The sequence below is a fragment of the Asparagus officinalis genome, chromosome 6 (genome assembly GCF_001876935.1).
Source record: "Asparagus officinalis chromosome 6, Aspof.V1, whole genome shotgun sequence".
Lineage (NCBI taxonomy): Eukaryota > Viridiplantae > Streptophyta > Magnoliopsida > Asparagales > Asparagaceae > Asparagus > Asparagus officinalis.
The window spans coordinates 23,408,180-23,422,546 of NC_033799.1; the positions used below are offsets into that span (position 1 = coordinate 23,408,180).

General features: G+C 41.5%; 1 pseudogene; it reads left to right on the plus strand.

Annotated features, from left to right (window-relative positions):
- LOC109845909 overlaps positions 1-11,181 on the plus strand; it is a 51,406-nt pseudogene extending 40,225 nt beyond the window's left edge.

Below are 14,367 nucleotides of genomic sequence, written 5' to 3' on the forward strand. Positions count from 1 at the left end.
TCGGCCACCGAGCCACCCTTGGGTGGCTTGGTTTTGGCCGGGTGCTCGCCGTTGTGTCCGTTGTCTGGTTTCACAGTTTTTCGGTTTATCCAAGCTTCGTCGTTGATCTGAACTTTGATTTGGCAGTCTGGATCCTGATTTGGCAGTAAATCCGCTTCGGTGTTTAACCTCGTTGCCTCGTTAATCCACTTCGTCGCATCTCACTTAGCTTCGATGTTGTGCCGAGCTGTGCCAAGGGACCCATAGGCAGTTTTATACGCCTACAGATACCCCCTCCAAAGTATTTCAGTCTCGTTCTTTTATAGAAGAGTCTGGAATACTTTGGATATGATTTTCCCAACCTTCAGTCAGTGTAACGGGACCTTAGAATGGCTTCTGTTCTTGATTCCTTCAATCCTTCAGGCTATTCGATGCTTTGTCGAATGTCCGTAAGGGTTCCGATGCTGCATTTATTGTCTGACCGTTGTCGGAATTTTGAACTTGAACTTAATTCCTGATTTTCTGATCTTTAGCTTGTGTTTGTTGGTTCAACATAGAACTGACCATCGATTGTAGGCGCTGAGTTTTCATTTGCGACGCGTTGTCCGGCGTAGTGTTGTTGAGTTATCCTTAAGAATATTTTTAGAAAAATATTTTCCAGAAACTTCTCAACCAAAAATAGGAAATAGTTTATACTCGTATACCTTATTGGAGTAGTAAGAAGCAGTTTATACTCGTATACTTTTCGGAGTATTGATTCCTTCATTGTAACGCATTGATCGGCGTTGACCTAGGGTTACGCGCTGACCGGCGTTGACCTTAGGGTTTTGAACATCGTACGTTGACTTTTTGATCGCAACGCGTTGACTGGCGTTGACCTAGGGTTACGCGTTGACCGGCGTTGACCTCAGGGTTTTGAACGTCGTATGTTGCCTTTTTGATCGCAACTCGCTGACTGGCGTTGACCTAGGGTTACGCGTTGACCGGCGTTGACCTAGGGTTTCGGATCGCCTGACATTGACTTTTGGTTGTAACGCGTTGACTGGCGTTGGCCTAGGGGTACGCGTTGATCAGCGTTGACCTAGGGTTTTGGTTGTAACGCGTTGACTGGCGTTGGCCTAGGGGTACACGTTGACCGGCGTTAACCCTGGCGTTGACCTAGGGTTACGCATTGACCGGCGTTGACCCTAGGGTTTCAAATGTCGTAGGATGCTCAAGTCATGAGACCAACTAATGAAGCTGATGCATCAGTGACTCTCGCATTTATAGGATTTTTGGCAAACCCCCAGCCAGCAACGGGTTTGATGAGCCTTTACCGACTACCGTTTGAGTCGGGCTAGCATGCGGATTATTAAATCCGTTCCGCATGTGACGTTGTGCTAAGAGAGTTAATGCTCTTAGTGCTACGATACTGAATACGTAGACTTCGTCTTTCTCACGGGAATAGACTACCCGGCGACGCGTGTTAGGCGCTGACTTTAGGATTTTTGGCTAACCCCCAGCCTTCAACGGATTTGATTAGCCTTTACTGACTACCGTTTAAATCGGGCTAGCATGCGGATTATTAAATCCGTTCCGCATGTGACGTTGTGCTAAGAGAGTTAACGCTCTTAGTGCTACGATACTGAATACGTAGACTTCGTCTTTCTCACGGGAATAGACTACCCGGCGACGCGTGTTAGGCGCTGACTTTAGGATTTTTGGCTAACCCCCAGCCTTCAACGGATTTGATTAGCCTTTACCGACTACCGTTTGAATTGGACTAGCATGCGGATTGTCTAGATCCGTTCCGCATGTAACGTTGTGCTAAGAAAGTGAATTCTCTTAGACTCGGCACTACGACTTCGAATACGTAGACTTCGCCCTTGTTACGGGAATAGGCTACCCGGCAACGTGTATTAGACGCTGACTTATCCCTACTTAGGCTTTGGGATCAAAGTCCCCAGAATCAAACTCTGGTGTCTTTTTTCTACGAAAAAAGACTAAACCGGCGACGCGTGTTAGGCGTCGGCATATCCTTTCTTAGGATTTAGGATAAAATTCCCCACGTGTGTAAGGCATGGATTTTGGTGTTATTAATAACAACCTACCACAATGTTGAATATGTGGACGGGTGTTCTTTTCAACGGTTAAGAACTAACCGGCATCAATGAACGGACGGGGGAATACGGGTTCAGATCCTCTGTAAGCCTTCCTCTTTATGCTAAAGTTCATCGGGATCTGATTAACCTTCACTGAAATTTCATGCTCCTTGACTCCTCAATCCAGCAGCACCTCGCCCCCTTGATAAAATTCTAGATCTATAAAATGGAGGCCTTAAGCTCATATTTATAAGGCTTCAGATGCGGCTATTCGGATGAGAATGAGCGATTTGGCCTTATCTTCAGTTAATAATGTCATAACCATGTTTTTGGATGATATCAAGTCAGATGGGAACCCCTAGAATAGATAAATCCTGAGAAAACCCGTCGAATACCCTCAAAACGTGTTTTTGGGCAAAACCTGTGCCGAAACAGCTCGTGCTGACCCGCGCGGACGCGGTTCACCCATGGCTGACCCGCGCGGCCGCGGTTCACCTCGTGGTGAACCACGCGGCCGCGGTTCACCTCGTGGTGAACTGCACGCATGGGTTACCAGGTGGTGGCCCACACCCCACGCGAGTTGGGACTCTTTCTCTCTCTTTTCGCATTTCGGTGTTTCGTTGACTTGTACGCTTCGCTGAGGCTGGTTGACGAACGCGAGCTAACTTACATGCGCGTGTTGATCGATGCGTACGAGTTGATTGACATGAGCGTGTTGATCGATGTGCGCAAGTTGATTAACGTGCACGTGTTGACCGACGTGCGCGAGCTTACTGACGTGTGCGTGTTGACCGACGCGCACGAGCTGACTGGTGTGTGCGTGTTGACCGAAGCGTGCGAGCTGATTGATGTGAGCGTGTTTACTGATGCGCGTGAGTTGATTAACATGCGCGTGTTGACCAACGCACACGAGATAACTGAAATGCGTGTGTTGACTGATGCGAGCGAGGTGACTGACGTGCACGTGTTGACTGACGCACGCGTGCTGATTGACGTGCGCGTGTTGACCGACTCACACGAGCTAACTGGCGTGTGCGTGTTGACTGACGCGTGTGAGGCAATTGGGTAAGCCTTCTTAACTCGTCCAATCTTTGCTTTGAGCTACGTGTGCGCTCTCATAGGCAATTTTAGACGCCTACAGATGTTTTTCCATAGCCTGAGATAGAAACACACCTATCTGCTGATGAAGGTATTTAATCCTAATCAAATTTAGGACATGGTGGACATCCTGCAGGATAAAAATCTTATCCGAAGTTAGCTTTAGGTTGATACGACCTATTTCAGATACAGGAGCCACATTATTATTTTCCATTGTTATAGTTCCTCTACTTGACACCTGTTAAGTGGAAAACAGTCCTGAAATCAGTCTTAGCTGAACTGAAAGTCACCATGTTTACTTGTGACTTATTAGGTGGAGGTCCTCCCTTCCTAGGCTTGGGTTGTTCTGTCTTCTTGTAAAAACAGTCCTTAGCAAGATGGGTCTGTCTTCTTTTAAACTTGTAGCCATAATCTGATGATGAATGAATAATTTTGTTATTATAATGCAACAGATGTGATTTAAACATTCAAACAACAGAATCAAGTGTAGCATGTCGGTTTTATAAGATGTAGACTGCATTAACATAACAAACATAATACGAAACAGAATACAAAACATGCTAAACATGATATTATTCTAAACAACACAATTAGACTCTTTGATTGTTGGGAATATTTGCTGTTTATATAATTATTAAAATGTAAATTAGTTTAAACAGTTAATAATTTTCAGATAACGATGGGTTAATATTATAACACAGATATAAGAAATGATTAAAATGAAAATAAATTAGGTTAGAAATACGGCTTGATGATCGAGGTGTGCAAGGCACAGTCCCAAGAATCTAATTGCCCCTCTCGTACAGGGCTACGCGGCAATAGTTCTCGATGATACAACGATCCTCGGTCAGGCGACCTCCTTCTTATCGGCACGAGCTTCAAGAAGGCTTTGTGAATTCTCCTTGACTTTTAGGAAACCAGCGAAAATGTAATAGTAGAAAAATATTTTTGAAAATAGAAGAGGAAGAGAAGAGATCTATTTCTTCACAAAAAATTTCTTGTTAACCCTCGTATATACCAGTCTTTATATAGGTTGAGAGCTGCGTCCGTAATCCCACAAATCCCGCTAGCTGTTTCGTCATTTAAATCCATAAATCCATAGTTAATACATTTTAATTACTCACCGTTACAAAATATTAATCACGTTATTGCTAGCCTTTACAAAATATTAATCACGTTAATGCTAGCCGTTACAAAATATTAATCCGCAGTTTAATGCTAGCCGTTACAAAATATTAATCCGCAGTTTAATGCTAGCCGTTACAAAACATTAATCACTTTTTTAATCTACATCATATTAATTATGTTTTAATTATTCCAATTAGCAAAAAACAATATATAGCAGGTTAAGAGCCTCAATCCGAAGCTGCATTCGTGTCCGCAGGTCGTGTACGCACGCCACCCGACCCGACCCGAACCCAAGCCCGGCTCGGTGGAACGCGCGTGTGTGGTATAGAGCATAACCCTTATTTTCTTCTTGGCATAAGAGAGAAGGAATAGGCTTATAAACACTCTTTTTTCCTATTCCATTTCCTATGTGGGACTAAACTTTCCCACTACAATGTCAAGTTTTAAGTTACACTTATACTCTTTCTTCTTTATTTTCCTTTTCCCACTACATCAGTAAGACTCGTTATGCAATATTTAGATGTTGAGATAAGTTAGGGGAAAAGGAAAAATAAAGAATAGGTAATAAATTACATGAAGGTATCAAAGACAGCTATATATGGCATATCAAGCAAAAAGAACGAAATGATTAATATTATCATCTAGTCTTTTTTCAAGTTCTTCATGTTGGCTACTTAGTGAAAAATTCTAATCAGAAGCGATTCTTTTTTAGGTAAAATGGTTGATAAAATTAACAGAAATACCTGAAATCAAGGAGGTTCAATGCTTTAGCTAGAATGCCAGGTCTTATTTAGAAAGTATAGTTCGTGGCTTCAGCAAAGCTGATGCTCTGGAAGTGAAAAAGATTGAAGAAGTAACTAACCACGATGTTAAGGCAGTGGAATACTTCTTGAAACAGAAATGTCAATCCAATGCTGAGATTGCTGAGGTGAGTTTTTGATGTTCCTTGTTGTGGGTACTCTATGCTTCCTCCTTTTATAACTACGACTAATTGTGGTTTTAAAGATTTCATTTGATGCTTAATATTTGATATCAGATTCTACAAAATTCTTTTTTGGTTACTGGAGTTTTTCCATTTTGCTTGTACATCAGAGGATATAAAAATTTAGCTCATGCATTGGCACTGAAGGAGGCGTTCAACACTGTCATATTTCCTGTGATGATTGAGTTGTTGAATGCAATATGCAAATTAGCGAAGGAAAATGCTCATATCTCCATGTTGTCTCGCACTCGTGGATAGGTATTTTTAGTTCTAGATGAGAGGCAACTCTTGTTATAACGGAATACCAACTTTTTGTTGATTAGATGTTATCTACAAAAACTTTAATGCAACATAAGCATAATTGAAAATCTTATCTTTCCCTTTTATTTGTGTTTACACATAGAAGGACATAGTTTATTGTATATATGGATTTAAAAAAAAATCAGAAGATATTAGACTAAGAAAATGCAGAGAATGCTTCAAGGAAAAAGAAAATTTCTTTTTCATTTCCATGAACTAATTTATTTAGCAATCCTAAATTCTTAATGAAATTTATCCCAAATGGAGAAGGGATGCAACTGACAAGAGCATGTTTAGAGAAGGATTAAAGAAGTGGGAGTACTCAAAGAAAACAAAGTACTCTTGGGTTTAAAAAGTTAAACTTAATCTAAGGTGCACCGAGTAATATTCCACTAAGAATTTTTCCCTAATGTCCTGGTGATGGATTTTTTTTGGTTGAAATAACTCAATGATTTCTGGCTGGTCATTTCGGTGAAATTTTTTTATACAAATATAGAAATAATTAAATAATGATTACATGCTGAAACTCAGGAATTTTCTACATGGGGCTATCTATAATTACTGGTTTGATAAAGATTATACTGTCTATCTTCGTTCATATATGTTTGCAGGACATGTTCTACATTCCTTTCTTCACGAGTTTTTAGCTTTGCTATGAAATAAATTGAATGGAACCCTTTCAATCTGAAGGTTAAAAATAATATAACTATGTCTTTGTTTCTTATTTAGTCCTAAATCAGAAAATGAGTGAGAAGTTAAGTTGCTTAAATAGGTATGCCCAAGACACAAGTGTAACACGGCTAGTTGATTTTGGCAGTGGGTTGAGCGAAACGTGTTACACTTGGTGGGTCCCACGGCTTGTACCACACCAATAGGCCCGTCAGGCTGGGGCGTGACAAATTGTATCATACCTGTTGCGAGTCAAAAGTGTGGAGCTAAGTGCTATGAGGGGCTAAGTGCTATATTGCGTGAGTGCGGTGGGAGCCACCTTTAGAGTCCACATAACCTAGTGATACCGGAATGTGTCAATTGTCATGTCACGATGAGGACGTCGCTTATGTAAGGTGGGGTGTTTGTGACACTCCTATTTAATCCCAATTGTCATGTCACGATGAGGACGTCGCTTATGTAAGGTGGGGTGTTTGTGACACTCCTATTTAATCCAACATCAGGAAATGAGTGAGAATTTAAGTGGCTTAAATTATTTACCTGTAACATCGGTTAGTCGATTTTGGCAGTAGATTGAGCAAAACAACACGTTACACTTGTTGGGTCCCACGGCTTGTACCACACCAATGGGCCCGTCAGGCCGGGGCATGACATGGCCAATATTAGAAATGAACATATACTAAGTTGACTGCTCAAAGCATGCAGCTAAAATATCATCTTGATAATTTTCATCGTTATGCTACAGGAATAAATGATTTACTTTTTTAATAGGTTTATGTGGTTTAGTTCTGATATCTTCTAACTCCCTTTGTAGCCTGCTTCACCCACTACTTTGGGAAAGGAGATGTCAAATTTTGCTTTCAGACTAAGTGAAGTAGGGAAGACCTTTACAGAAGTACAAATATTGGGCAAGTGTGCCGGAGCTGTTGGAAACTACAATGCGCATAAAGTTGCATATCCTGATATTGATTGGCTAACTGTTGTAGCTGAGTTCGTGACCTCATTGGGGTTAGGTTTCAACCCTTACGTGACACAGGCATGTTTATTTACTTCTACTACTTTTCTCTTTCCTAGGTTTTACCTATCCGATTCATTTCAGCTTGATTGTCACGCCCCGCTTCCCAAAATACCAGGGAAACGGAACGTGAACAAGCCTGCGACGTATTAGGTTGAGTAGAAATAAATAATATAACTCTTTCTACTCAATCTAATATGCTAAGCGTCAAAAATATAATATAAGAAGTCACAGGTCCCCGATCACACATAGCAAGAATATAATGAACTACTCAGAATGGAAAAGATACATATCACAAATAGAATATCATCCAAAACACAGAGTTGGGTCAAACACGCCCTTATTACAAAACGGTCCAACTAAAAATATAAAAAAAACATAGTCCAATAGAAATAAATGGAAGTACTGCTAAAACAACTAAATCAAAAATCAGACTAAAGTAAGGTTCTGCAAAAGAGATTTAGCGCTCATCAACTACTATAGAAAGAAAAAGTTAAGCTTCAGATTGTTCTTCTGATCCATCAGGAAGACCTTACTGCTGCAAATCCTCTGGCTCCTGTACTATCCCGAACTGAGGCTGTTCATCTCCTAAATCTGACGTACACCAGAGAAAAACAGGTGTACGTCAGCGCGTATGACACACGACAAGATCCCACAGAGAGAAATAGGAACGATCTAATGTCCAAAGTAAAAAACAATGATAATAATAATAATAACATGCAAATGAATTACTAATAAACCAAATGCAATCTATCAATGGAATAAAATCATCAGAAGAATATAAGAAAACCGCCCAAGAGTCAAGATCACGCAGCTAGCCAACAGGGTAATCATCCAAGTATCCAAATCACATGACTAGATGGAATTAATACTTAAATACCTATAACTTAAGATGTATTACATTGATCGAAATAATCCAAACAAGGAAACCCTCATGTATATACCATATGTCTCAAATTGTAGATAATTAAATATTAATCCCGATCTTGGTATGAAAAACATAACTGACCTATATCTCACAAGAATCCATAAACATCTAAGTAACAAGGTCATGTAACTAGTCATCATCATAACTGACCTATATCTCACAAGAATCCATAAACATCTAAGTAACAAGGTCATGTAACTAGTCATCATATAACTGGTCACCGATCCATATCTCACCAGAGTCAACGTTCATATTCTCAGATAACCGATTGTTCACAAAATCATCTACGCATAACGTTTCACTGCACCTCAGACCCACCCCAGCGCTACACAGGACTATCGCTGGTGCGAGCCTGGAAATAATCAACAATCACATCCGATTACCTGAATGAAGAATTTCCATCCCAACTCTTCTCAATTTTTTGGAAATAATCAACAATCACATCCGATTACCTGAATGAAGAATTTCCATCCCAACTCTTCTCAATTTTTAAGTCAACAATACACAGGTATCTAGGTCTTGTATACGACACACTAGGCAACTAAGGACATGAACTACTAACAGTTCTAAAAAAATAAGAAATAATAAATAAATACACCTAATTTTATGCAAATCATATGATGAACATGACTATATAAGCTAGCGATGAATCAGGTGTGCATATATGACATGAGGGAGTATAAATAAGAGTGTCAATATGTCGGTGTCAAAGTACATGAAATGTCGTGTTCTACAACTATCAATCTCACGATCATAATACAAAAATAATCCTTCTCCAAAATAACTTCTTTAGAAATATTTATCATTCTAAAATAATTTCCTTCCACAACATAAATTCTAAAAATATTATAATAATTTTGTTATTCATAATAAATTCTTTAATTTATTATATTTGTCCTGAAAATATTATTTACCACATAATTACTATCAATTCAATGTTATTCCTCAAACAATCCCACGCATGTAATGATATACCACAATCTAATCTATGCAATTAATTAATAACGGATACAAATAATGGAATACCAAATCAAGGAAAGCGGAATCTTGCCTCAGATTGTGTCAAACGGATCGACGCTGTCGGCGTGGGTCCGCGGTCGATCTGAGTGTCAGTCGAAGCTGTGTGGCGCGGTTGCCATCAGCAGATGTCAAGCGAGGCGAGGACAAGCGACGAGCTTGGGATAGTGACCGCGTGCGGTAGCTCGAGCGACGGGTGAAGGTGGGCGGCGAGCCGAGGTAGAGCGAGCTGAGGGTGTGTGAGGGCGCATGGGGGTGTGGCTTGGCGGTGACATCAGCTCGTCGATCTAGGGCTGGGCGTAGAGTTCATCGGCTGAGGGTCTCAGGCAGGCTACGCGGGCTCGGGCGTCAAAGAGGTGTGGGTCGACATTAGGTGATGAGAGAGAGGGACTGGGAATTCGCGACGGTGCTGGGTGGTCGTGAGGTCGAGCGTCCGTGCGGGTGCAGGGCGGGGTAGGAGGGACTGGGGCGCGACGTCGGAGAAGGGGAGTGGTGACGGCAGCCCGATTCTAGAGTCGGACGTTCGGTGGCGAACGGGGGCTTGGAGGGTGGTGGAACAGGGCGGAGGCGACTGGGCGCGCCAGTAGCGTAGGGAGAGAGGGGAGGCCGACGGGCGGACGCGGTTGTGTGTGGAGCTTGACGACGAGGCCATCACTCGGAGATCGTGTAAGTGGTGTGACACGATTGCACACGAGGGCTGAGGTAGGGTCGGGTTTCGAGGGCTCGGTGGCGGTCGAATGGAGTAGAGTGCGCGGACGGCGCTAGAGTTGAGGATCGCGTTGGCTTTACGACTCAGGGTGCATGCGGACGAGGGAGGGGGTAGGCGTCGTCGAAGAGATAGGTTGAGGAGAGAGAGAAGAGTTGAAGAGAGAGAGAGAGAGGAGATGGGGTTCTGGTTCTTAAGGAGAGTGTGTGAGAGAGGGATAGATGACGTGAGAGGGAGAGAAAAGTATGGGAGAGAGAGAATTACGAAGAGAGAATTACGTGGGCAAAAAGGAAAGAGTTAAACAGTGATTATGGGATTGTTTGGCAGCGATTAGGGAATTGATTAAGGAGGGGTTATGGAAGGAATTCAAATAATAGAAATTTATGGGAAAAGAAAAGTTTACGGAAAAATTTTACATAATTTTCAGAATAAACATCATATTAATAATTTATTAACAACCAAACATCTTTTTATTTATATTTTTATACTACTGTACTATGCTCAGGTTTACATCAATAATAACCAGGTCATTAATAATGTCAGTGACCAAATGGTTATAAAAAATTCACTGAACCATGAATTAATATCTAGCAGAATTAATAAATACAAGACTACATATTTTATTTATTTATTTATGCATTTTGAAAACTGAGAAAATTCCAAAAAATTGGGAAAAATATTAATAAAAAAATATAATATTTTAAATACTAGAAAAAAATTGTTTAAATACGTATCAAAAAATTACGGTTGTTACATCCTACCCCCCTTAAAATAAATTCCGTCCTCGGAATTAAACCCAATGATAGAGATATGGAACAAGAGTGGGTATTCGCAAATCGACGAGATAAGAAACAGTAGGAAACCCCAGAGTCAAAGGGTGATAAAGCAAGAACAGAATAAACAAGAACCTTGCCTATTATAGGATGATGAAAATGCATCTAAGCTAGCACTCATAAACAAATCCTATCATAATATCATCAAGCAATACAAAATAAGGAAGTTCATATGCAAATAAAACTAAGAATGAACTATTCTTACCGTTGATAACTTGGTTGTTCGCCTCAGCCTCTACGGCTGACATTGTAAACATCTGCCGCTGTGGTTGCTGCCTTTGAGCTTTCTGATAAACCTGCTACTATGGAGGAAGAGGCCCTTCTCGAGGATAGGATCTGTGCTGAGGCGGTGCTGCTGGGGCAGGCCGAGGTAGAGCTGGAAGGACTGCTCGAACTAAAGGTGGGGGCAAGCGGGCCTCCTGTCGCTGTGGACAGTCTCGACTGATATGGTCGGAGGATCCACAAGCGTAGAACAGATGATGACGCCTGTGACACTCCTGCTCGGTATGCCCAGGGTATCTACATAGGAACACCGCATCAATGGCTGGTTGCGGGTCTGCACTCCAGGGTGCTTATAGGGATGCACAAGAGGAAGTGGTTAGTGCTAAGAAAACTGTTGTCGCTGTGGATTCTGTTGCTCCCTCGAAGGTGGACGCTCATCATCTCGAGCTGGGGCTACTGGTGTCCTACTCTGGATCACATGTGGGTCTTCAGGCTCCTTCTGAACGCTCTCGATCTCGCGTGCTGCATCCAACACGGCGTCGTGGGTTGCAAGTGATCTACCAGCTAGAGCCAATCTAATATACTTTTCCAGACCTTTCGGGAATTGATGCCTCCTGATAGTGGGGTCTGTAATAAGATGCGGAGCATATCGACTCAAGGAAGAAAACTCAGCCTCGTACTCATCAACGGATCGACCTCCTTGCTTGAGTTCAACAAACTTACGCAAGAGCTCATCCCGAGCTGACTGAGGGAAGTACTTCCTGTTGAAACGGTCTGTGAAAGTTTCCCATGAAATCTGTCTCTCCAAATGATCCTTCTTTGCAGTCCACCAAATTCGAGTGGTGTCGGTGAACTGAATATCCATGAGATTTACCCACTCTGCAAGGGGAAAACGAGTCACCGTAAGGTTAGTCTCCGAGACCTTGAGGAACTCCTCTACTACTAAAGGTCCTTCGGCACTAGAGAAAGAAGGAGGCCGCATATACCAGAACTCCCTAAAACTAGACTCTGGACTAGTGGGAGGCTGGTGCTGAGGCTCCCGCTGCAAGTGCCCAGCCAAGAACTGCTGATTCGCCATCAATCCATGGATCATCTCCAAAAGCTGGTACAGTTCCACTTCAGGCATCTGACCACTGCTACTGGATTGGTTACCATTACGATGAGTACCCACTATGGTTCTAAGGGAAAACAAGGATCAAGAGGATAACTAAGGTTAAAATCAAAACAATATATTGTGAAAATAGGAATTAAAACATAGTTATTAAGATAATAGTATAAGAACTTAATTGTAGTCGTACGGATAAATATGATAAGTTTCTAAATTGTCTATTATATTCTTACTAGTGAGGACTCAGGACCGGGATCTGCATGGGCCACCAAAAAACTGTCACGCCCCACTTCCCAAAATACCGGGGAAACAGAACGTGAACAATCCCGCGACGTATTAGGTTGAGTAGAAATAAATAAAACTCTTTCTACTCAATCTAATACGCTAACCGTCAAAAATATAATATATGAAGTCACAGGTCCCTGATCATAGATAGCAAGAATATAATGAACAACTCAGAATGGAAAAGATACATATCATAAATAGAATATCATCCAAGACACAGAGTTAGGTCAAACACGCCCTTATTACAAAACGGTCCAACTAAAAATATAAAAAAAATATAGTCCAATAGAAGAAAAAGAAAGTACTGCTAAAACAACTAAATCCAACATTAGACTAAAGTAAGGTTCTGCAAAAGAGATCTAGCGCTCATCAACTACTACAGAAAGAAAAAGTCTAAGCTTCAGATTGTTCTTCTGATCCATCTGGAAGACCTTACTGCTTCAAATCCTCTGGCTCCTGTACTATCCCGAACTGAGGCTGTTCATCTCCTAAATCTGACGTACACCAGAGAAAAACAGGTGTACGTCAGCGCGTATGATACACGGTAAGATCCCACAGAGAGAAATAGGAACGATCGAATGTCCAAAGCAAAAACAATGATAATAATAATAATAACATGCAAATGAATTACTAATAAACCAAATGCAATCTATCACTGGAATAAAATCATCAGAAGAACATAAGAAAACCGCCCAAGTGTCAAGATCACGCAGCTAGCCAACAGGGTAATCAACCAAGTATCCAAATCACACGACTAGATGGAATTAATACTTAAATACCTATAACTTGAGACGTAGTACGTCGAGCAAAATAATCCAAATAAGGAAACCCTCATGTATATACCATATGTCTCAAATTGTAGATAATTAAATATTAACCCCGATCTAGATATGAAAATAATAACTGACCTATATCTCACAAGAATCCATAAACATCTAAGTAACAAGATCATGTAACTAGCCATCCTATAACAAACTGATCCATATCTCACCAGAGTCAACGTTCATATTCTCGGATAACCGGTTGTTCACAAAATCATCTACGCACAACGTTTCACTACACCTCAGACCCATCCCAGCACTACACAGGACTATCGCTGGTGCGAGCCTAGAAATAATCAACTACCACAATATCACTACACCTCAGATCTACCCCAGCGCTATAAAGGACTATCGCTGGTGCGAGCTTAGAAATAATTAACAATCACATCCGATCACCTGAACGATCCTTCCCTTCTCCGACCTCCCCTTATCCTCCTCCGATCTCCTCCGTACAAGTGGAACCGCGACCGATCTCGACCATTGAAACACTGGCTCACTGTCGATGAGGGTCGAGACGCGGCCGACCGTGCCGGAGACACTGGACCTGGTGGGAAACTAGGGGTCGAAGGAAGAGGAGAGATAGGAGAAGGAGGAGGATGAAGATGACGAAGATGATCTTCATATTTGCAGTTTGCTACCCATTGAGAATTAAACGGGTTGGTATTGGGTTACACGGGTCAGTTCGGGTCAACCCTAATTTACCTGTCTAATAAACAGGTGAGGTCGGGTTGACCCGTTTATGACCCGACCCATATAACTCGACCCGTACCCAATATAAACGGGTCGGGTCAGGTCGGGTTGATGGGTCGGGTCATAATTTGCCACCCTACATTTAATCAAGTTTATTCTAAAACTTGCCCAAATTAGTTTGAAGTTTAAAGCTCATTATTTTAAAGTAATAATACTTTGATTGTACATTTTTGACACAGTGCCATCAATATGGCTCATTCCATATTACATATTTAATAATGACATGACTCATGAAATTACACTGCTTTGTAACTCTCTTCGTTTCTTAATTCTTTATTTCTTCTCCATCATGTGTAGGTAAAAGAGTCTTGTCTCAACTATGACTTGGACCAGGTGTGGGAGGTGCTTGTAGAACAAATACAAACAGTAAGTCCTGACAGTGTACTGCACTTCCCTTTAGACTATTAGCGTCCATGGTTAAATCTGGAATAATACAGATATATAA